Source organism: Myodes glareolus, chromosome 6, assembly GCF_982192425.1.
Source record: "Myodes glareolus chromosome 6, mMyoGla1.1, whole genome shotgun sequence".
Classification (NCBI taxonomy): Eukaryota; Metazoa; Chordata; class Mammalia; order Rodentia; family Cricetidae; genus Myodes; species Myodes glareolus.
In genome coordinates, this window is record NC_142031.1 from 110,545,299 (window position 1) to 110,567,171 (window position 21,873).

Consider the following 21,873-nt stretch of genomic DNA (forward strand, 5'->3'; position numbering starts at 1 on the left):
AGTAAATCTCATCTTAGTTAATTTTACGTAGATTCATTTGATTTGCCTGTTAGGTAGATTAAGAGGATTCGCCTGTTCATAAAATGAAAAATTATATATCTAAAAAAACAAAACCCGTGAGTGTGATCAGGCACCAGGAACCGAAAGGTTCTGAAGGTGTTGGTGGGGACCGAAGGCACCTTGGGGAAGACTTCAATGATAGAATCCCGGAGGACACACTCTGTTACTCTTCTAACTCCCACACTCACAGAGCAAGCCCCATAATTCCTCAGCTTCTCCTAGGAGTCTGTGCCAAGGCCACTCAATAACTAATCATTTTATTTATGTATTTATTTTTGGTAAAACAAAGGAGAAAATCAGATAGATAAACCTTTGGTGGTGGCTACAGTTCTTACTTTGTGAAGGCCGATAGACCAGGGGAAGTTGAATACCTCTCAGATTTTACCTCAGTGTCTGGAGAAGCCATTAAAAGGAGAAGGACAGAGCTGGGGAACAATGGGAATAAAAGTCGTTGTCGTGGGTTTGAGGTGGAGGTGGCTTGGATAGGTGGACGCTGTCAACAGACAATTGGAAATGAGGGCCACGAGGGCCCGCTGGCTGGGAGGACAGTCACGTGATGGAGTCCCTGAGAGTGGTGGCAGATTAGGGCTCTCCTATTTGCTATGATGGAACACCAACAAAATGGTCCGAGAAAGACAGGGTTTATCTTGACTCGCCAGTTCATGTCAGGAGTGTGGTGAAGCAACTTCTTCCTTCTCCTCCTCCTCCTCTTCCTCCTCCTCCTCCTCCTCCTCCTCCTCCTCCTCCTCCTCCTCCTTCTTTTTGGTTTTTCAAGACAGTTTTTTTTTTTTTTTTTGCTGTAGTTTTACAGCCTGTCCTGACAGCTCTTGTAGACCAGGCTGGCCTCAAACTCACAAAGATCTGCCTGCCTCTGACTCTCGAACTTCTTAATAAAGGCAGGGTTTATTTTATTTTGTCTCACAGTTTTCTTTTGTTTGCTTGCTTTGTTTTTAAAGGTTATTTATTTATTTATTTACTTATTTGTTTATTTAATCAAGATGAATGTGACATACTCCTTTATTCCAGAAGAGGGCGTCATATCCCACTATAGATGGTTGTGAGCCCCCTTAGGTTGCTGGGAAGTGAACTCAGGACCTCAGGAAGAGTAGCCAGCGGGCTTCACCACTGAGCCACTCTCAGGTGCCCTTGGCTCACCCCTTGAGCACGCAGTTAATTGTGGCAGCAGGAGCGCCATGAGGAAGCTAGAAGCCTTTCATCTGCCTCTTCTGGAGCTCAGCTTGGTTTCTCCATTTTATTCATCCAGGTCACCAACCCGTGGAAGAATGACACGCATCTCTAGGATGGGTTGTCCCTCCCCTGCTAACTCCACCTAGAAACTTTCTTACAGACACAGCCAGGGTCTTGTCTCCTAAGTGACTCTAGGTCATGTCAAGTTGACAATGACTACTATCAGAAGAGGTCAGTGTGGAGAAAGAAGGTGTCCTAGTTAGGGTCTCTACTGCTGTGACAAAAGACCCTGACCAAAAGGCAAGTTGGGGAGGAAAGGGTTTATTTGGCTTACACTGCTGTATCGCTGCTCATCACTGGAGGAAGTCAGGACAGGAAATCAAGCAGGGCAGGAACCTAGAGGCAGGAGCTGATGCAGAGGCCATGGAGGAGAGCTGCTTACTGGCCTGCTGCCCACGGCTTGCTCAGTCTGCTCTCTCTCTCTCTCTCTTGCCTTTATAAGAGGAAGTTTTATTGTTAATTATTTATCTTAATAGTCTCAGAAAGAAGAACAGATTAGCTTATTCCAACATGATTTGTAGTTGGCAAAATCTAGGGAAGCAAGTGTATTCTGATTGCTTAGGATTTCATTTGGGAATACTTAACCGCCTAATACTTAGGACATAATGCAGAGCAATGCACCACCCCTTCTTTTCACTTTAATGCCACACCTACCTCCATCCATTATGGAAATATCTTCGTTAAATATGATTCCCAGAGGACAGGTTCCTTGGAGCATATAGCCATGAGGTCAATGCACAAAACGAAAACTGAAAATAAAACTCTTTATGATAGTTTACTAATCTAAAGAAACAAAACCTTCCAATATATTAAGAAATAAATCCAGTTACAAATGCACTAGTAGGTCTATGTGAGGAGGCTCTGGTGGAGTAACTGAAAACAGCCAGTTATTTACAAGATACACAAGCAGGAACGGTGCACCTAGCCCAGCACTGGCCCTCAGAAGCCAAAAGTGTTCTCTCCGCTGTGGGCCACATACAAGAATCCATCTTCATCCTTTTTCTTCTCGTAAAGCTGCCCCATAGTTAAGCTGCACTGTGGGACAATCTTGTCCACAAACGGGAAGATCGCCTTCTCAGAAGGAAGCTCAATCCTTTTCCTGATAATCCACAAGAACTGAGCCACGGTGATGTCAGATGGAACCAAGTACCTCCTTTCGTCAATGTCAACAATCTGAGTGCCTGAGACCTTTTCCACGATCACCGCAATCCGGTCGGGGTACTTCGCTCTGATCTTCGTGGATTCCACACATCTATGTTCCAGAGAGTAGTCTTTAAACATCCACTTCATGGCCGCGGGAGGCGATGGGGGGCCGAAGCTGCGGACTTCGGAGAAGCAACCACAACAACAACAACGGAGGCGGCGACTGCAGCGACGACTACTCGGCAGGTGGGACTTCCGGCAGTCCTCAGCCTGCTTTCTTATAGAACCCAGGAGCACCAGCCCAGGAACGGCACCACCACCATAGACTGGGCCCTCCTTCATTGACCACTAAATGAGACAATGCCTTACAGCTAGATCTCAAGAAGGCCTTTCCTCAGCTGAGGCTCCTTCTTCCTCTGATGACTTTAGCTTGGTTGTGCTGACACACACAGCCAGCCAGTACAGAAGATATGGGACCTAAGGACAGCCTTAGGGGCCTAGAGAGAGACAAGAAGGGCAACGGTATCAAATACTGCGTTGCTGTTTCCGGAAGATAGCAATCCTAGTGTTAGATGCTACAGAAACACAAATGACGAAGACCAGAAGTTTTAAACTGAAAAACCTCTTACTACATCCAAAAGAACATTCTCCAGCAGGAAAACTTAACAGTGCCCTAGGAAGTGGACAGGAATACCTTGTCATAGTAGAAGCAAGGACCTCAAGCCCCTTGACAAAAGTCAAGCAGACACTAACTGTTCCTTCTCTACTCCTGCTACAGAAAATTATCACGCCAGGCGGTATTTAAAACAACGGCTAATAGATCTGATAGCTTTCATCTAAGACAGAGCCTCCAGCTGCAACCTAAAGTTTACAGGAAATACAGGGGTCAAAGGAACACAAGAAGTCCCTAAAGGGTGTCACGAGCAAGTCCAGATTAGAGAAAGACACCCTAATGGCTCACTTCTTCCAAACACTGCCAGAACAGAAAATGAAGGCAAATCACAGTTGGGAACATTAGAATTACATCAACCAATTGCAGTGTATTGATTTGGTCTGAATCTTAATTCAAACAAACTTAAAAATGCATAAGGCAATTAGGGAAAGTGAAGCAGTGACTGAATGCTTGATGATATTAAAAATGGTTTGGAGCTTCCATCCAGAGGGCCTTCGGAGTGCTTCCCGCCAGCCATCCCAGCTTCCATCCAGAGGGCCTTCGGAGTGGTGAGTTGATTCGGGCCCGCGGCAGGGGCCCAGCAAGGAGGAGCTAGGACTTTCCCCGACCCCATAGACTCCCAGGTCAGCCTGCCCTGCTGGCTCCACCCTGCCAGCTTCCCGCCAGCCATCCCAGCTTCCATCCAGAGGGCCTTCCGAGTGGTGAGTTGATTCGGGCCACGGCAGGGGCCCGGCGAGGGGGAGCTAGGACTTTCCCCGACCCCATAGACTCCCAGGTCAGCCTGCCCTGCTGGCTCCACCCTGCTAGCTTCCCGCCAGCCATCCCAGCTTCCATCCAGAGGGCCTTCCGAGTGGTGAGTTGATTCGGGCCACGGCAGGGGCCCCGGCGAGGGGGAGCTAGGACTTTCCCCGACCCCATAGACACCCAGGTCAGCCTGCCCTGCTGGCTCCACTCTGCTAGCTTCCTGCCAGCCATCCCAGCTTCCATCCAGAGGGCCTTCCCGAGTGGTGAGTTGATTCGGGCCACGGCAGGGGCCCCGGCAAGGGGAAGCTAGGACTTTCCCCGACCCCATAGACTCCCAGGTCAGCCTGCCCTGCTGGCTCCACCCTGCTAGCTTCTTGCCAGCCATCCCAGCTTCCATCCAGAGGGCCTTCCGAGTGGTGAGTTGATTCGGGCCACGGCAGGGGCCCGGCGAGGGGGAGCTAGGACTTTCCCCGACCCCATAGACCCCCAGGTCAGCCTGCTCTACCTGCTCCACCCTGCTAGCTTCCCGCCAGCCATCCCAGCTTCCATCCAGAGGGCCTTCGGAGTGGTGAGTTGATTAGGGCCCGCGGCAGGGGCCCAGCGAGGAGGAGCTAGGACTTTCCCCGACCCCATAGACTCCCAGGTCAGCCTGCAGTGCTGTGTCCACACTGCTAGGCTCTCCCGCCTGCCATCCCAGCTTCCATCCAGGTACAAATTTCTATATTTCTCCCCTCCCACTGAGGCCATAAAATTTCCCCAGTTCAGCTGCCTTGCACACTGGGCCTGCTCTGTAGGGGCATCCCGGAAAGAGGGAGTGCCTGTGCTTCAATACCCTGCCTGGGGAAAGGTAGGCATTCTGTCAGTGAACTCCCTGCCCAACAAGGGAACCTGACCCGATACCAGAAGTTCCAATAGAGAGCATTGGATCGAAGAGATGGGCAGACGCCAAGGCAAGACCTCCTCCAACAATCTGAAAAACAACATGAAAATATCAGATCCCAACGACCCTACAACAGAAGGATTTGAACACTCTAACCCAGATGAAGTGGAAAAAAGTGCCATTATGAAAGCAATAGAGTCCCTTAAACAGGATATGAATAACTCCCTTAAGGAACTGGTCGAGAAGTATAACAAAAAGTTTGAAGAAATGAGTATAGAAATGGATGAGAAATATAACAAAAAGTTTGAAGAAATAAGTAAATCCGTGAGTGATACCCTGAGAAACCAAGAAAAAACAATCAAACAAGTAAAGGAAACAGTCCAAGAATTGAAAACTGAAATGGAGGCAATGAAGAAAACACAAAACGAGAACCGGCTGGATATGGAAAACCTAGGTAAACGAGCGGAGACTACAGAATCAAGCATAACCAATAGAATACAAGAGATAGAAGAACGAATCTCAGATTCTGAAGATACCATAGAGAAAATAAATGCTCTGGTCAGAGAAAACGGCAAATCCAACAAATTCTCTTCACAAAACATTCAGGAAATCTGGGACACAATAAAAAAACCAAATCTAAGAATAATAGGGATTGAAGAAGGAGAAGAACTGCAGATCAAAGGCCCAGAAAATATATTCAACAAAATTATAGAAGAAAACTTTCCCAACCTAAAGAACGATATTCCTATGAAGGTTCAAGAAGCATACAGAACACCGAATAGATTGGATCAGAAAAAAACATCCCCGCGTCATATAATAATCAAAACACAAAACATAAATATTAAAGAAAAAATTTTAAGAGCTGCAAAGGAAAAAGGTCAAGTAACTTATAAAGGTAAACCTATCAGGCTTACACCGGATTTCTCTATGGAAACCATGAAAGCCAGAAGATCCTGGATAGAGGTACTGCAGAAACTAAGAGACCATGGATGCAAACCCAGACTAATATACCCTGCCAAGCTACTGTTCACTATCAACGGAGAAAACAAAATATTCCAGGATAAAAACAAATTTAAACAATACGTAGCTACTAATCCAGCCTTACAGAGAATATTAGAAGGAAAATCACTACCGAAGGAATCCAACATTCCCAACACGGCCTACAATAACTCGAACATCTAGCGACCATTCACAAGCACAAATTAAAGAAGAAAAACACATATACTCTACTACCTAACAAAAAAAAAAATGACCGGAGTCAACAACCACTGGTCATTAATATCACTTAATATCAATGGACTCAATTCACCTATAAAGAGGCACAGACTTAGAGATTGGATACGAAAACAGGATCCAACAACATTCTGCTGTTTACAAGAAACACACCTCAACCACAAAGACAGACACCTACTCAGAGTAAAGGGTTGGGAAAAGGTTTTCCAAGCAAATGGACCTAAGAAACAAGCGGGCGTGGCCATTCTAATATCTAACAAAATCGACTTCAAACTAAAATCAATCAGAAGAAATGGAGATGGACATTTCATACTCATAACTGGAACAATTCATCAGGAGGAAGTCTCAATCCTGAATATCTATGCTCCTAATATAAAGGCACCCACATATGTAAAAGAAACTCTTCTAGAACTCAAGGCGGTCATCAAACCACACACACTAATAGTAGGAGACTTCAACACTCCTCTCTCACCAATGGACAGGTCAATCAGACAGAAACCAAACAGAGAATTGAGAGACCTATTGGAGGTATTGAATCAAATGGACTTAACAGACATCTATAGAACACTCCACCCAAATAGGAAAGAATATACCTTTTTCTCTGCAGCTCATGGAACCTTCTCGAAAATTGACCACATACTCGGTAACAAAGTAAACTTCCACAGATACAAAAAAATATTAGTAACTACCTGTGTCTTGTCAGATCACCATGGACTAAAATTAGAATTCAACAACAATGCTCCCCCCAGGAAGCCAACAAACTCATGGAAACTGAACAGTCAACTACTAAATCACCCCTGGGTCAAGGAAGAAATAAAGAAAGAAATTAAACTCTTCCTTGAATTTAATGAAAACAAAGACACAACATACTCAAACCTATGGGACACTATGAAAGCAGTGCTAAGAGGAAAGTTCATAGCACTAAGTGCCCAATTAAAGAAAGCGGAGAAAGCACACATTGGAGAATTAACAGCACAATTGAAAGATCTAGAAAAAAAAGAAGCTGATTCACCCAGGAGGTCTAGAAGACTGGAAATAATCAAACTGAGGGCTGAAATCAACAAAATAGAAACACAGAAAACAATCCAAAGAATCAATGAATCAAAAAGCTGGTTCTTGGAGAAAATCAACAAGATTGACAAACCCCTAGCCAAGTTAATCAAACGGCAGAGAGAGAACATGCAAATTAATAAGATCAGAAATGAAAAGGGGGACATAACCACAGACACAGAGGAAATTCAGAGAATCATTAGCTCTTACTATGAAAGTTTATATGCCACAAAGTTGGAAAATGTAAAAGAAATGGACATTTTTTTAGATAAGTACCATATACCAAAGTTGAACCAAGAACAGGTGAACAATCTAAATAGACCTGTTAGTCGCGAAGAATTAGAAGCTGTTATCAAAAATCTCCCTACCAAAAAAAGCCCAGGACCAGATGGTTTCAATGCAGAATTCTACCAGAACTTCCAGGAAGAGCTAATACCTATACTCCTTAACGTATTCCACAATATAGAAACAGAAGAGTCATTGCCTAACTCCTTTTATGAAGCTACAGTTACCCTAATACCAAAACCACACAAAGACACAACCAAGAAAGAGAATTACAGGCCAATCTCACTCATGAACATCGACGCGAAAATTCTCAATAAAATACTGGCAAACCGAATCCAAGAGCACATTAGAAAAATTATCCATTATGATCAAGTCGGCTTCATTCCAGAGATGCAGGGCTGGTTCAACATACGCAAATCTATCAATGTAATCCATCATATAAATAAACTGAAAGAAAAAAACCATATGATCATCTCACTAGATGCTGAAAAAGCATTTGACAAAATTCAACACCCATTTATGATAAAGGTGTTGGAGAGACTGGGGATACAAGGATCATACCTAAATATAATAAAAGCAATATACAGCAAGCCGACAGCTAACATCAAACTGAATGGAGAGAAACTCAAAGCCTTTCCACTAAAATCAGGAACGCGACAAGGCTGTCCACTCTCTCCATACCTCTTCAATATAGTGCTTGAAGTTCTAGCAATAGCAATAAGACAACATAAGGAGATCAAGGGGATTCGAATTGGAAAGGATGAAGTTAAACTTTCGTTATTTGCTGACGATATGATAGTTTACATAAGTGACCCCAAAAACTCTACCAAAGAACTCCTACAGCTGATAAACACCTTTAGTAACGTGGCAGGATACAAGATCAACTCCAAAAAATCAGTGGCCCTCCTATACACAAAGGATAAAGAAGCAGAGAGGGAAATCAGAGAAGCATCACCTTTCATGATAGCCACAAATAGCATAAAATATCTTGGGGTTACTCTAACCAAGGAAGTGAAAGACCTATTTGACAAAAACTTTAAGTCTTTGAAGAAAGAAATTGAGGAGGATACCAGGAAATGGAAAGACCTCCCCTGCTCTTGGATTGGGAGAATCAACATAGTAAAAATGGCAATTCTACCAAAAGCAATCTATAGATTCAATGCAATCCCCATCAAAGTCCCATCAAACTTCTTCACAGACCTTGAGAGAACAATAATCAAGTTTATATGGCAAAACAAAAAACCCAGGATAGCCAAAACAATCTTATATAATAAAAGAACTTCTGGAGGCATTACCATCCCTGACTTCAAACTCTATTATAGAGCTACAGTATTGAAAACAGCTTGGTATTGGCATAAGAACAGAGAAGTCGACCTATGGAATCGAATAGAAGACCCAGATATTAACCCACAAACTTATGAACACCTAATTTTCGACAAGGGAGCTAAAGGTATACAATGGAAGAAGGAAAGCATCTTTAACAAATGGTGCTGGCATAACTGGATGTCAACCTGTAAAAAAATGAAAGTAGATCCATATCTATCACCATGCACAAAAATCAAGTCCAAATGGATTAAAGACATCAACATTAATCCGTCCACTTTGAACCTGATAGAAGAGAAAGTGGGAAGTAGTCTACAAGATTTAGGCACAGGAGGCCTCTTCCTAAGCAGGACCCCAGCAGCACAGACAATAAGAGAAACAATGAATAAATGGGATCTACTGAAACTGGGAAGCTTCTGTAAAGCAAAGGACACTGTCAGTAGGACAAAAAGGCTGCCTTCTGACTGGGAGAAGATCTTCACCAACCCCTCATCAGACAAAGGTCTGATCTCCAAAATATACAAAGAACTCAAGAAACTAGGCACTAAAACTCTAATTAACCCAATTAAAAAATGGGGTACTGAACTTAACAGAGAATTCACAACAGATGAACTTCGAATGGCCAGAAGACACTTAAGGTCATGCTCAACCTCCTTAGCGATCAGGGAAATGCAAATCAAAACCACTTTGAGATACCATCTTACACCTGTCAGAATAGCTAAAGTCAAAAACACCAATGATATCCTATGCTGGAGAGGATGTGGGGTGAGGGGAACACTCATCCATTGTTGGTGGGAATGCAAACTCGTGCAGCCAATGTGGAAATCAGTGTGGCGGTTTCTCAGGAAACTGGGAGTCAACCTCCCTCAGGACCCAGCAATTCCACTCTTGGGAATATACCCTAAAGATTCCCGATCATACTACAAAAGCATTTGTTCTACTATGTTCATAGCAGCACTATTTGTAATAGCCAGAACCTGGAAACAGCCTAGGTGCCCCTCAATAGAAGAATGGTTAAAAAAGGTGTGGAACTTATACACATTAGAGTTTTACTCAGCGGTAAAAAACAATGACATCTTGAATTTTGCATGCAAATGGATGGAAATAGAAAACGCTTTACTGAGTGAGGTAAGCCAGACCCAAAAAGAGGAACACGGTATGTATTCACTCATAAGTGGATTCTAACCATAATTTAAAGGTCTTTGAGCCTATTATTCGTGATCCTAGAGAAGCTAAATAAGAAGATGAACCTGATGAAGATTATTTAGCTATCCACCAGGAGGTAGGAAATAGACAAGAGTCCCAGGTAACCTCGGGTGCATGGGGGGGAGGGAGGGTCGATGGAAGGGGAGAAGGTTAGAGAGAAGGGAGTAGGGGAAGAAAGGGGAAAGCTTGGTGGCCTGGGATGGGGGGGGGGAGGGAGGAAGGATGAATATGGGATCAGGGAAGATTATATTTCAACTAAGGGACCCATTTTAGGGTTTACAGGAGACTTGATTATATATGGGATCCCAGGTCCAAGGAGAGATCCCCCAGATTGCTCTCTGGACAGAGGAGTGGGTGCCTGAATCGGCCGTGGCCCATGTCCATACTGATGTATATTTTGCTTATCACCATAGATCCTGCATCTGACGAAGGACGGCGATACAGTCGGTGACCCATATTGCAGCACCGGACTGAGCCCCCCGAGGTCCAAATGAGGAGCAGAAGGAGGAAGAACATGAAAAACGAAATCAGTACTGCGAGGGATGCTATCACCCACTGATACAAGGGAACGGATCTGATGAGAGTTTACCAAGGCCAGTTGGACTGGGACTGAAAGAGGACGTGATCTAACCAGACTCTCCGAATTTGGCCGGATTCTCTGACTGTGGCTGACCCGAAGTCTTTCTGAAAAGCCATTGACTATGACACTGGGACCTGTTTCCTCTACATATAATGGATTTTGGGGATCCAGTCTGTTTGGACACTCACCTTCCTGGACCTGGAGGGAGGGGGAAGGAACTGGAACTTCCCACAGGGCAGGAAACCCTGACTGCCCTGGGGGACGAAGAGGGAGGAGGAGGGGGAGTAGGGGGAGTGGGAGGGTGTTGGGAGGGGGGGTGGAAATGGAAACTTTTATAATTTAATAAAATTTACTAAAAAAAAAATGGTTTGATTGCCTTAGGTGTTACAATGAAAGAGTTACAGACTGAGCGGCAGGGTGTCTGGGATTTGCATTGGAGCCCTCTAGGAGCAAAGCCAGGGTTTGGTGGGGTAGGGGGAGCACTGGACTGACCAAACTGATAGTATACCAGCCAGGTGGTGGAGACTTATTCCTCACTCTCCTTCTGCTTCTTTAATGGTTTTCAATTTTCTATAATCAAAAGAAATATCATCAAAAGGTGGGTTATGTAGTCTGCATACTCTTTTCCACTTTTGCTTTAGAAATAAGGGTTCGTGTTTCCCAGGCTGGCCGTGAACTTCCTGTATAGCTGAGGATGACCTTGAACAGGATCTCCCACCTCCACTGCCCCAGTGCTTGGGTTACAAGTGTGCTCCACCCAGGTTGTCCTCCCTCTTCCCTTCTTCCCTTTCTGAACAATTTGGTGAAAATATGGAGAAAAGAGGGCTAAAATTATGTGTCATTAAAATAAGTTTTAATTGTCCAACCACATTAAGAAGAAATGCAAATAGATGTAGAAAAGGAAGAAAACGTGATCAATATATTTTTTGAATGTTCTTCATAGCAATAACAATAATTTTGACATGCTATAGTGTGGCTTCGCTATTAATAATAATAATTCGTGTTAATAATAAAAACCCAGAGCCAGCTATTAGGGGGTGGAAGCTGAAAGATCAGAGAAGCAGAGCAGCCAGCCACTGGTTCTTACCTCTAGGAAATCCTCAGATTGAAGTGGCAAGATCCTGCCTGTCTCTACGAACCCTCAGATTGAATTCAGCCTTGAACACTGTCTCCTCCCGCCTTATAGTCCTCTCTTCACCCAGCCATATCCCTTCCTGTCTCCACCTTCCTAGTGTTGTGATTGAAGGCTTGTGACTCCCAAGTACTGGGATTAAAGGTGTGTCTCACCGCTGTCTGGTCTCTATGGTTAACTAGTAGGCAAGCTTCAAGCTTTATTTGTTAAATCACAAACAAAATATCACCACAAAGTGTCACTTGGCACATTTGTAGCACAGGATGGATGAACGTTTTTTCTAAACACTTTAAAATATTGCTCAACAAGCAGGTAAGTAAAACATGGCTTATATGTAATCAGATGTTATTCTGCCTCACAGAAGAGATTAGTTACTTGTCCTGTTTGCTGCAACAAAATAGCCCATGAGAGCCACTGAAGGAAAGGGTTACTTTAGTTTACTGCTCCAGTAAACTGAGGCACATTATGACAAAGAAGCAGGAAGTGGCTGGTCACATTGAGTCCAAACCAGGAAGCAAAGAGCATGGGTGCAGGTTGGCAGAGACTGCTCGTTTGTTCCTGGCTGCCCAGACTCGAAATAACCACACAGAAATCTGTATCAATTGCAATACTGCTTGGCCAATAACTTCAGCATATTTCTGGCTAGCTCTTATATTTTAAACTAACCCATTTCCATTAATCCGTGTATTAATGGTAAGCACCCATGGCTGCTGCTCACCGACAAGATTCCAGTCTGTCTGTCTCCTGCGGGCAGCGACTTGGCTTCTCATTGACTCTGCCTACTTTCTCTCCATATATCTCTTCCACCCTGGCTACATTCTGTTAAGCTGCTGGCTGAAAGCAGCCTCTTTATTAACCAATAAAAGCAACACATACACAGAAGGACTTCCCACACCAGATTGACTCTCTCTTTTAAGTCAGTCCAGGACCCTAGCCCATGCGATTTCTACTTAGGGGAGTCTTCCACCTCAATAACCTAGTTTAGAAAATCCCTCATAAACGAAAGTGACCAAAGACTTGTGTCCTTGCTAAAACTGACAATGTCAGCCAGCAGAGAGGGAAACTTTAAAACCTGAGCACTGCGGCGCGCATCCTGACCAGCAGGAATGAACGCCACCAAAAACGAGAATTCCTTCCCTGGTCACGTCTTTATTCGGAGCCCTTTGAGGAAAATTGGGGGAAGAGAAGATAGAGCCGGGACGAGAGAAAGCTTAGAGAGAGGAAGTAGAGTCCCGAGGCAGCTGCTTTTAAACGGTGGAGAGGCTTGAATGCTGTCCTGATTGGTCAATGCCATTCTGCTGGTCTGAGCATGTGCAAGCAAGGGTGCAGGCAAGGGTGCTCAGCCCCACGCGGCCAAGCCAGGTATACCTCCAAACTGCAGGACCACCTGTGCCTCCAGGTGGCTCCCAACAGAGCACAACACTGAGGGTCCTTGAAAACACTATTCTAAGTGAAATAAGCCAGGCACAAAGAGACAATTTTTTTTGTGGTGATTCCACTTACACTAGGTACCATCTGCCAAATCCATAGAATGAGGAAGTAGGACAGAATTTGCCCCAGGCAAGCAGGAGGAGAGGCCAGGGTATCAGTGTCCACCGAGCGCAAGGCTCCTGTCAGCGATGAGGGCAGCTTTGGAAATGACCTGTGGTTAACAACAATTGCATGGATGGCTGCGATGCCGCTCAGCTGTGCACTTAACAGGAGACTAAAATGCTAAGTTTTTCACCTATGTTTTGTTACATATACACAAAAAAACATTCAAAAATTTCAGTTGTCTTTTAATATAGATTAAACCACTAATAGATGAGTTTGACCTAAAAATATACCTGGCTGGAGAGGCCATGACTTTGGTCTGGTCTGCCTACAGGCCCATCACATAGTCTATAAACCATTGTATGGGTTGTTTGGGCTCATAATTTCACAATTACTTTTCTTTTAATACATGTCATTATCTGTGGCGGGTACCCCATATATCAGTGAAAAGGCCTATCACGACTTATTGACCACTGCACTGTTGTCTTTTTTTTTTTGGTTAGAGAATCCTTGTATTATAAAACACAACTGTAAACTTATTTTTTCCATGAATCTTAGTTTTTTTTGTTTTTGTTTTTGTTTTTTTTTAAAAAAATCACATCAACTTTTACAGAAGGATCCAGATTTCTTGGAGTAGAGGAGTCTGGGAAATAGTGGGGGAAGGAGACTGGCTGAAGGTTGCAAGGAATGAGATGCGGGGAGAAGGGATGGGTGTTAGAAATATAGCCAGGATGCTTCCTGGGAAAGGGGATGCAGGCGGAAAGCGTCGGGGAGGTGGTGGTGATTACTGAGGACAGGACGGAGTGGACTGTGGAGTTTGAGTAGGGGACAGGCACTGAAAGAAAATACACCCGGTGGTGGCCGTCTTCACTGAAAGGTAACCGATGAGGATCACAGGAAGGTCAAAGGTATGGAATCCTGGCAGTCAAGTGGCAAGTAGGGCGGGGTCTAAGCCTCGGGAGCAGCAGCGGTGGCACATTTGATGCCAGAGTGTGAACTGGTAGATGACCAGCCCACAAGTGCTTGTGACCTGCATTTGCCCTCAGCATCCAGGAAGAGGACTGGGTAAAGCGGGCCAAAGGGAAGACCACAGGCTGGGGGCAAGCCTGGTGGGCTGGGTGGGACGCAATATCCGCCTCTGCTTCCTTTGCTAGAGTTGCCCAGTCCATACCTAATCAATGCTGCGGCCATCCTGGTGGCGTTGTCATTGGTTAAATACTGATAAATGTCACCATACCACCACCCCGGGGAACAATCCTTGCCAGTTCACCATGTGCCAATCAGTACTGTCAATGCTCTCGGGTTCTTCTGGCGTAATTTTCACAGCAGCCCTCATGGGCCTCCTCCCCTGTCGGCTGGTGAGGAGATGAAAGGCTCAAGGGGGCACTGTCCCAAGGTTACACCGAGAGGCCACACCTCTGTAGTCTGCATTACACTGCTCCTTAGAGTCTGTACCCCGGGACAGCGCGCCAACTCCTATGCCCCAGACCCACCTCGGGCAGCTTATTTCAACCCATTTCCTCGGGGTTTTTATTCCTCTATCATTACATAAGGAAGCCGAGCTGTGTGGCCTTCGATTTTCTTGCAGAAAAGGATCTGCAAGTGAGAAACTAGAATCCAGTGGGAGTAGAAAGCAAAGTCTGAGCTGGCTGGGGAGGGAGGAGAGGCTGTTAGGAGGAGGAATTGCCTGCTAAGGTGGGAAGCAAAGATGCGCTCACTAAGTCCAAAGGCACAAGGTCCTGGATTCTCCCAGTTGGAGAAGGCGCAGGCTGAGTCACGTGCGGCACTATACTCCGTGTCCAGCAGATGGCAGTGTCCTCATTAATGCCGCTGGCCAGCATCAGCCTCCCAGTCATAACATGCATCAATTTATTTATTTGGAGTTTATTTTCAAAAGAGAGAGAAATACACATAAAAAAAAATAAGATTAAAGTAAAGCTCCAAGACAGCATTATGAGACAGGGAACCTCTGAAGACACTGCTGAGTTAGCTTTCTGTTGGCATCTCCTGCTGGGCACGCAGCCTGCCCTTATGAGGACTTTGTTTCCCCAGAGAGACTCCCTTGGAGAAAACTAAATTTCCATTAGAAAATGGTTATCAACTGGAGACGGCTTCTGGGTTGGGATGTGGGCCTGTGTCCACGTCTCCTTTCAGCTCTGGGACCCCATCTGATGCAGACCTTTGCAGACCCTGTGCACGCCGCCTCGGCTCCGTGTACATTGGTCCTGCTGATTTCCAGAATCTTCTTTCCCCCATTCCTCTGGCTCTTACCCTCCTTCTGCCTCCTCTTCCACAGGGTTCCCTGAGCCTCGAGGGGAGAGAGTTGATGGTGACGCCCTGTTCAGGGCTGGTACCCTTCACTTTATTAACTCCTCAGAAAGGCAGCAGCTGCCCACCTTGAGCCTGCGGCGTTCTTCGTTCCCACCACTAGAGATGCTAAGTCAGATGGCACCTTTGGGTTGTGGCAATTCTGCCCTGCCTGGCTCCAATCAGGTGCTCCCTTTGTCCTCACTCTGTCTCCTGTGGAGCTGCCTGTCTCCACGACTGGAGATGTCTCCACGACTCGGGAAGAGATGCAGGGAGGACCAGTAAGGAAATGGAGAGGGAGCCGCTGATTGCTTTCTTCTCATGTTCAAATAGAAGAAAAGTTTTATCTCTAAGATTAGTGCTTTGGTGGCTTGGAGAGATGGCTCAGCGGTTAAGAGCACTGGCTGCCCTTCCAGAGGTCCTGAGTTCAATTCCCAGCCCCCTTATGGTGGCTCACACCATCTGTGATGAGATCTTGTGTCTCTTCTGGCCTGCAGTGCAGGTACATATGCAGGCCGAACTCTGTACACAAAATACATAAATGAATCTTAAAAAAAAAAGATCAGTGTTTTGACTAGTACCTGCGATCCAATTTTAGTTAGTGGTTTGGCTCTGGAGAATTAATTACCTAGTAGGAAAGCTGATGTTGAGGCAGCCCACACTAGGAGGTTGTCATGGACTCATTGGTAATCAAGTCCCTTGATGTCTCTGAATGGCCCAGCTGCCGTGACCCTTCTGAAACTCTCTACAGTCCCCACAGTGTAACAGGAACTGATTCCCGACCCAGCAGAAGCTGTTGGTTCCAGGATTTGGGCCAGAGAAGTCCCCGTTGTTAGGGGCTGCAGCCAGACCAATATATTATCAATAATTCAATAATGCACCCATGTAAGATTGGCCAGGGAAGCGTGAGGACCTGGACAGATTTGCTCTGGGGGCAGAGATGGAACCCTTCCACAGAGTGTGTTTTAATATGCAGTGTGGGGAAGGGGACCCCTCAGACTACCTGCTACACTATTGTGAGTGTGCGTTCAACCTGAACTCCACAACAACGCCTTGGAAAAGTGAGTCAAATCACAGAGCAGAGAAATCCACACAGATCAGGGCTATGCTGGCTTAAAACGGACACAAGTTCCACTGACAACAAATAAAAAGAAAAGAAAAAACCACACATCGATTGTTTCAAAAAGTGGATTTTGTCAAGGAAGCAATTTTTAAATTCCAGGAAAAGACAAATAAAAGCAAGGCGTGGCTACAAATGGAAAAAGGACATCTGCTGGAGACCCAGACGAGCGAGCGTCAGCGTTAGAAGAGCTTCACGTCATCTAAGCCACTAAGAAGGGGATGTGGGAGCTCTTACCCTCCTGGTGACCCCGTTGCTGGACCTCATTCTTATAGTGACTCCCCATTGACCAGGCCTCACCCCTGCAGTGACTCCCCATTGACCAGGCCTCACCCCTACAGTGACTCCCCACTGACCAGGCCTCACCCCTGCAGTGACTCCCCATTGACCAGGTCTCACCCCTGCAGTGACTCCCCATTGACCAGGTCTCACCCCTACAGTGACTCCCCACTGACCAGGCCTCACCCATGCAGTGACTCCCCATTGACCAGGCCACACTCTTTTTTTTTTTTTTTTTTTGTAATTTTATTAAATTATAAAAAGTTTCCATTTACGCCCCTCCTCCCAACGCCCTCCCACTCCCCCCCTCCCTCTCCTCCTCCCTCTTTGTCCCCAAGGGAAGTCAGGGTCTCCTGCCCTGTGGGAAGTCCAAGTTCCTCCCCCCTCACTCCAGGTCCAGGAAGGTGAGCATCCAAACAGACTTGATCCCAAAAATCCAGTATATGCAGAGGAAAACAGTCCCAGTGTCATTGTCAATGGCTTCTCGGAAAGACTGCAGGCCAGCCACATTCAGAAAAACCAGCCACATTCAGAGAATCTGGTTGGATCACATGCTCGTTCAGTCACGGTCCATCTGGCCTTGGAAAACTCTCATTAGATCCGACCCCTTGTATCAGTGGGTGATAGTATCCCTCACAGTCCTTCGTCATTTTCTTCCTCCTTTTGCTCCTCGTTTGGATCTTGGGGGGCTCAGTTCGGTGCTCCAACGCGGGCCTCCATCTGTTTCGTCATCCAATGCCAGATGAGGGATCACTCAGGAAGGCCCTCTGGATGGAAGCTGGGATGGCTGGCAGGAAGCTAGCAGGGTCCCAGGCCACACTCTTATAGTGACCCCACTAGCTGGGCTCCCTCCCAGAGTGATCCCATTGGCTGGGTCACTTACCAGCACTTAGCACCAAAGACAAAAAAATGTAGTCAGTGCCCGAGGTCCCAGAGTGCCCATGTGGCTGCACTGGTGTAAAAAACGCTGCTCTGCTTGACACCAAAGCTATCTTGCCACCAGATCAGGCTGCTACCAATTAAGATAACGCCACTGAATATGAGTGTATACGCGATAAAGAGCTATAGAAAAATGCTGATTATTAAAAACGGTGTGCTCTCTTCTCTCGCTCCAGAATGCCCAGAATTCCCTGCGGCTCCCATAACCCTCGTGTTCTCCCTTTCTTAAGTTTTAAGACAGAGCCTGGTTTGTCTGCCTTACAGCTGCAAATGCAGAGTGAGCCCCCGTGCCCAACTAAAGCCTCCGTGAACAGAGGAAAAGGAAAGTGCGGTACTTAACGCATGGGACAGGAGACTGAAGGCAGTGACCGCCTTGGTCTCCCCAGTTCAGGAGCTGGCTCCTCCGCAGAGAAACCTGCTGGGTGTAGGACTCCCAATGTCACTCCTGTAACACTTTCCTGGCCCCTCCCTGCACCCCAGCAAAGCAGAGGTGGTAGGAGGAGAAACTCCACTCCGCTTTGGTAGCTCTTCAGGTGGCAGAATTTAATCCCCCCCCCACCGGGGCGGGGGGACGGACGGGGTAAGGTGGTACTGCAACTGGATGAAGCCAGTTGTAGGAAGATGCTGAATTACCTCACTCTGATTTCTCCCACAAGTCACCAGTGACGTATTAGGGCTCTTTTCCAGAAACTGGGTGCATTCCTTCCTTGCTCAGGACCAGTATTTATGAAGCTTCTGGCTTGGGCTTTGATGTTTTAGTCGCTGCCTGGGCCATGAAGGCAGAAAAGGCTTTTGAGGAGATGGCAAATTCCCTCTGATTCTTGGTGCTTTTATCCTTTCTCTCTTTCTGCAGCTTAATTTTGCAGTTTTAAAACTAAGTTTTAAGATAAGTGGACAACTGGTGAGTTTCCCGATGGTGTTTTCACTCAGAAACCTGACTACATCTGGCTCTTCAAGAGCTAGAAACAATCTGGCAGGAAAACAACCACTACCGATGAAAATAGGCCACAAAATGGCGACTCTCCCGCTCCAAAAAGGAGGACGTAGCTGGTGTGAGGACACAGGTGCAGAACCTCAGGACATGCCCTAGAAAGAGCTTCACCGCCTGGCAGAGCCAACAAGATGCGAGGAATGAGAGCAGGGACTCATGGATTTGGGTTAGAATGGGCGAACAGTCGGTGCTTGCAGGATGGAGCAGAAAAACGGAGAAATGGAGCGCCTCCTAGTGTCAAAATACCTGTGTCCCGACAGGTCTGGGATACACTGATCCCAGGGGCAGATATGAGCATCCTTCTGGTCTCATGGTCTACGGATGAGTCTGTAACACAGATTTTTCTTTCTTTTCTTTCTTTTCAAATAAAACCAAAGTCAATCCTTTCGTGTTGGCTTTTACACGTGTGGGACAGTCAGCCCTCCCGCGTCGTCACCACCATCAGATCAACAGTGCATTCAAAACAGCTCACTGAGGGAATCAGGATGATTAGCCACACTGAATGCCCAATAGAACTTTGTTCTGGCCTTAGGTAATTATTGGAAACAACAGAACTGAGAAGACAGAGGAAGTTTGCCTCCTGAAGAGCGTTAAGCAGGACCAATGATTGCATCTTTGCTCGCACACATTTTAAATAATTAATGTTTAAAGGAAAAAGCACTTGGTCCTCCCTTTCACAATTCTACAGTTTTCAACTTTTGTTCTTTATTCTTGTTTTGGATCTCGAACATTGCATAGCCACCTGGGACAGCTTAGATGCTTAGTCAGTCTTGTGGCTCATTTCAGGGAGATGAGCCATCGGCCCTCATCTGGGCAGTCAGCCATGGTTGCACATTGAGCTTGGTTAGATCTAAATCCTTTAACTCAGGACTGTCCCGAGGCATGTGAGAAGACCGCATTTCCAGGGATTTGCTCTCACTTTGGCAGCCCAGACTCTTAATAAATTTAACCTTGAATCAGGGGGCGGAGTCTGTGACTAACTGACCAGAATTAACCATAGAGAAGCCAGGAATAAGGACAGGGAAGTCAACAGGGAGGAGAAGGGAGGGACTTGGAATTTGCATGGTCTTTTCAAACTGGGAAGTGTGGAGGGAGGGTCAGATGGTCGATTCTCCACCACTTTCTTGATTTATCAGGGTTTTACCCTAATATTGAACTCCCAAGATTTTATTAAATAATAGAACAATTTAGGTAAATGCTTCAACCAAGGAGGATAGCTCACTTTTCAGGGCCTCTCTTTGATCATAGATAAATATTTAGAACTACGGTGAGTTCTGATGCTATTAGATTTAGGATCCGTATGCAATTTCCTGTCTCAAGGGAACCATTAAGAATAGGCCATTATGTGGAGAGAATGAGCCAGGCTCCAGGAAAAAGGATCTGGCCAAAGAGAAGACTGTGGTATATAACGGGCACACCATGCATGAGAGGTTTGCAGTGAGGAGGAAGCACATATGTGTTCATGTGCTTACCTTCTGGTATAGCATGGCTACCACTGCTGACTTTTCATCTGTGGAAGCTGGGTTGGGGTCATATATGTCACCACTGGAAAAGCTAGGTCCTGTGAGGATGAGAAAATAAGGTACCAGGGTGTTTGGATGTCAGTGGCAGTGACAGGCGCCATCTGTCAGAGCCTGGATGGATAAAGAGGGGCCTTCACTGTGATCAGGTAAGTTAGGCGATGGCTGACACACTTAGAGGGGTGCTGTGCCATCCCACAAAGGATGAGGCTGTGCCATGACTACCGAGCACACAGCAACTCTTCTGCATGTCTGGGTAACCTCTGGAACTCCACTACGATTGGGTGAAGACCTCACCGCTACAGCTTTCCCATGTCTAACTCTGGGACGATTCCGCATCTTCACGTTTGCTTTGAGACAAGGTCTTTGTCCTTGTTCTGTGAGGTAAGCTCTGCCAGTGACCACTGCCTGGCCACTCTAGCAGCTGAAAGTCAAGTCGTTATTGCCAGCAGGCAGCTGCATGGAGAAGTTTCCCCAGTCATTCAGGCCGGAGCCTTACAGTCCTCTGTCTTTTACACACAGACTCCACATCCCGGCTGGCACACTTCAGATAGCAAGAAGCGGAACTACAGAAGTCAAAACCAAGTGAGTCCATTTAGGGACTTTCCTGGGTCCCGGAACTGTGGACTAGGTCTCGGATGGGTTAGGTCTGCATTCCCATTTTGGCAGGTGTTGGGGACCTATGTGCTGGATTTTAAGGTCAGAATGGTGCCTCCAGTGTGACATCTAAGCTGTGCTGGAGTCTGGGAGCCTTGATACAGTTCTGATCTGACGGAGGCTTGCTACCCACCCTTCAGAGGCACACTGGATCAAAGTATAGAGCTCTGTGACCTTGAACTTTTGCGAGCCTTTGTGTCCTTACAAGGAGAATGTTGATGGCGCCTGCTTCCTCGTGGCTGTCACGAGGACTGTGGAACTGTAGTGGTCTTTCTTTCTTTGGGGTATTGTGGGAATTGCTGCCCCGAGTTACATTTCCCTGCCCCGCCCATTTGAGGTGCTTATCTGCAAAGAAAACATAATAACTTCCCTCTGCTCCTGGAGTTGGATAAGGAAGTTTGAGTGCACGTGATGCACATGATCATTCCTTGATCCCTACTGGGGTCAGGTGAAGGTTGAGTGCTCGTGATCAGTCCTTGACCCCTACTGGGGTCAGGTGACAGTCCTTCCTGGGGTCAGGTGACAGTCCCTCCTGGGGTCAGGTGACAGTCCCTTCACAGCCCACTCCTCTTTTGGTGCCATGGTATAAAAGCTAGCCCCAGCAGAACAATAGACGAGCTGAAACTGTTCCACCTCAACCTCGTGCTCTGTGAATTCATTCAACGTGGACACCCTCCGCCGAGACTCGTGGTTCCAGACCGTGCTGGCGTGGTAGGGTATTGGATATTAAACCTGTATCACCAAGTTATATACCCAGTTCTATTTTGTGTGTTTTAAAAAGACAACCAGGTAGACACAGCCTTGAAAAATCCTTATTAGTCTTTAGACCCAGAGATGCTATCGGTTCCAGAAGTCCTTATTTATTTTGGGAAAAAAATGACCAGACTAGAAAATTTTAATTATTTCAACCAGAAAATCTTCAGTCTAAGTACAAATAAAATTTCATATACCACTGCCTTCATTCCCCCAA

The 21,873-nt window shown here is 46.1% G+C and overlaps 1 pseudogene; it reads right to left on the reverse strand.

The window, feature by feature from the left end:
* Positions 1–1,995: 1,995 nt before the first annotated feature.
* Positions 1,996–2,654, reverse strand: LOC125404312 (gamma-aminobutyric acid receptor-associated protein-like 2 pseudogene; annotated as a pseudogene).
* Between the last annotated feature and the right edge of the window lie 19,219 nt (positions 2,655–21,873).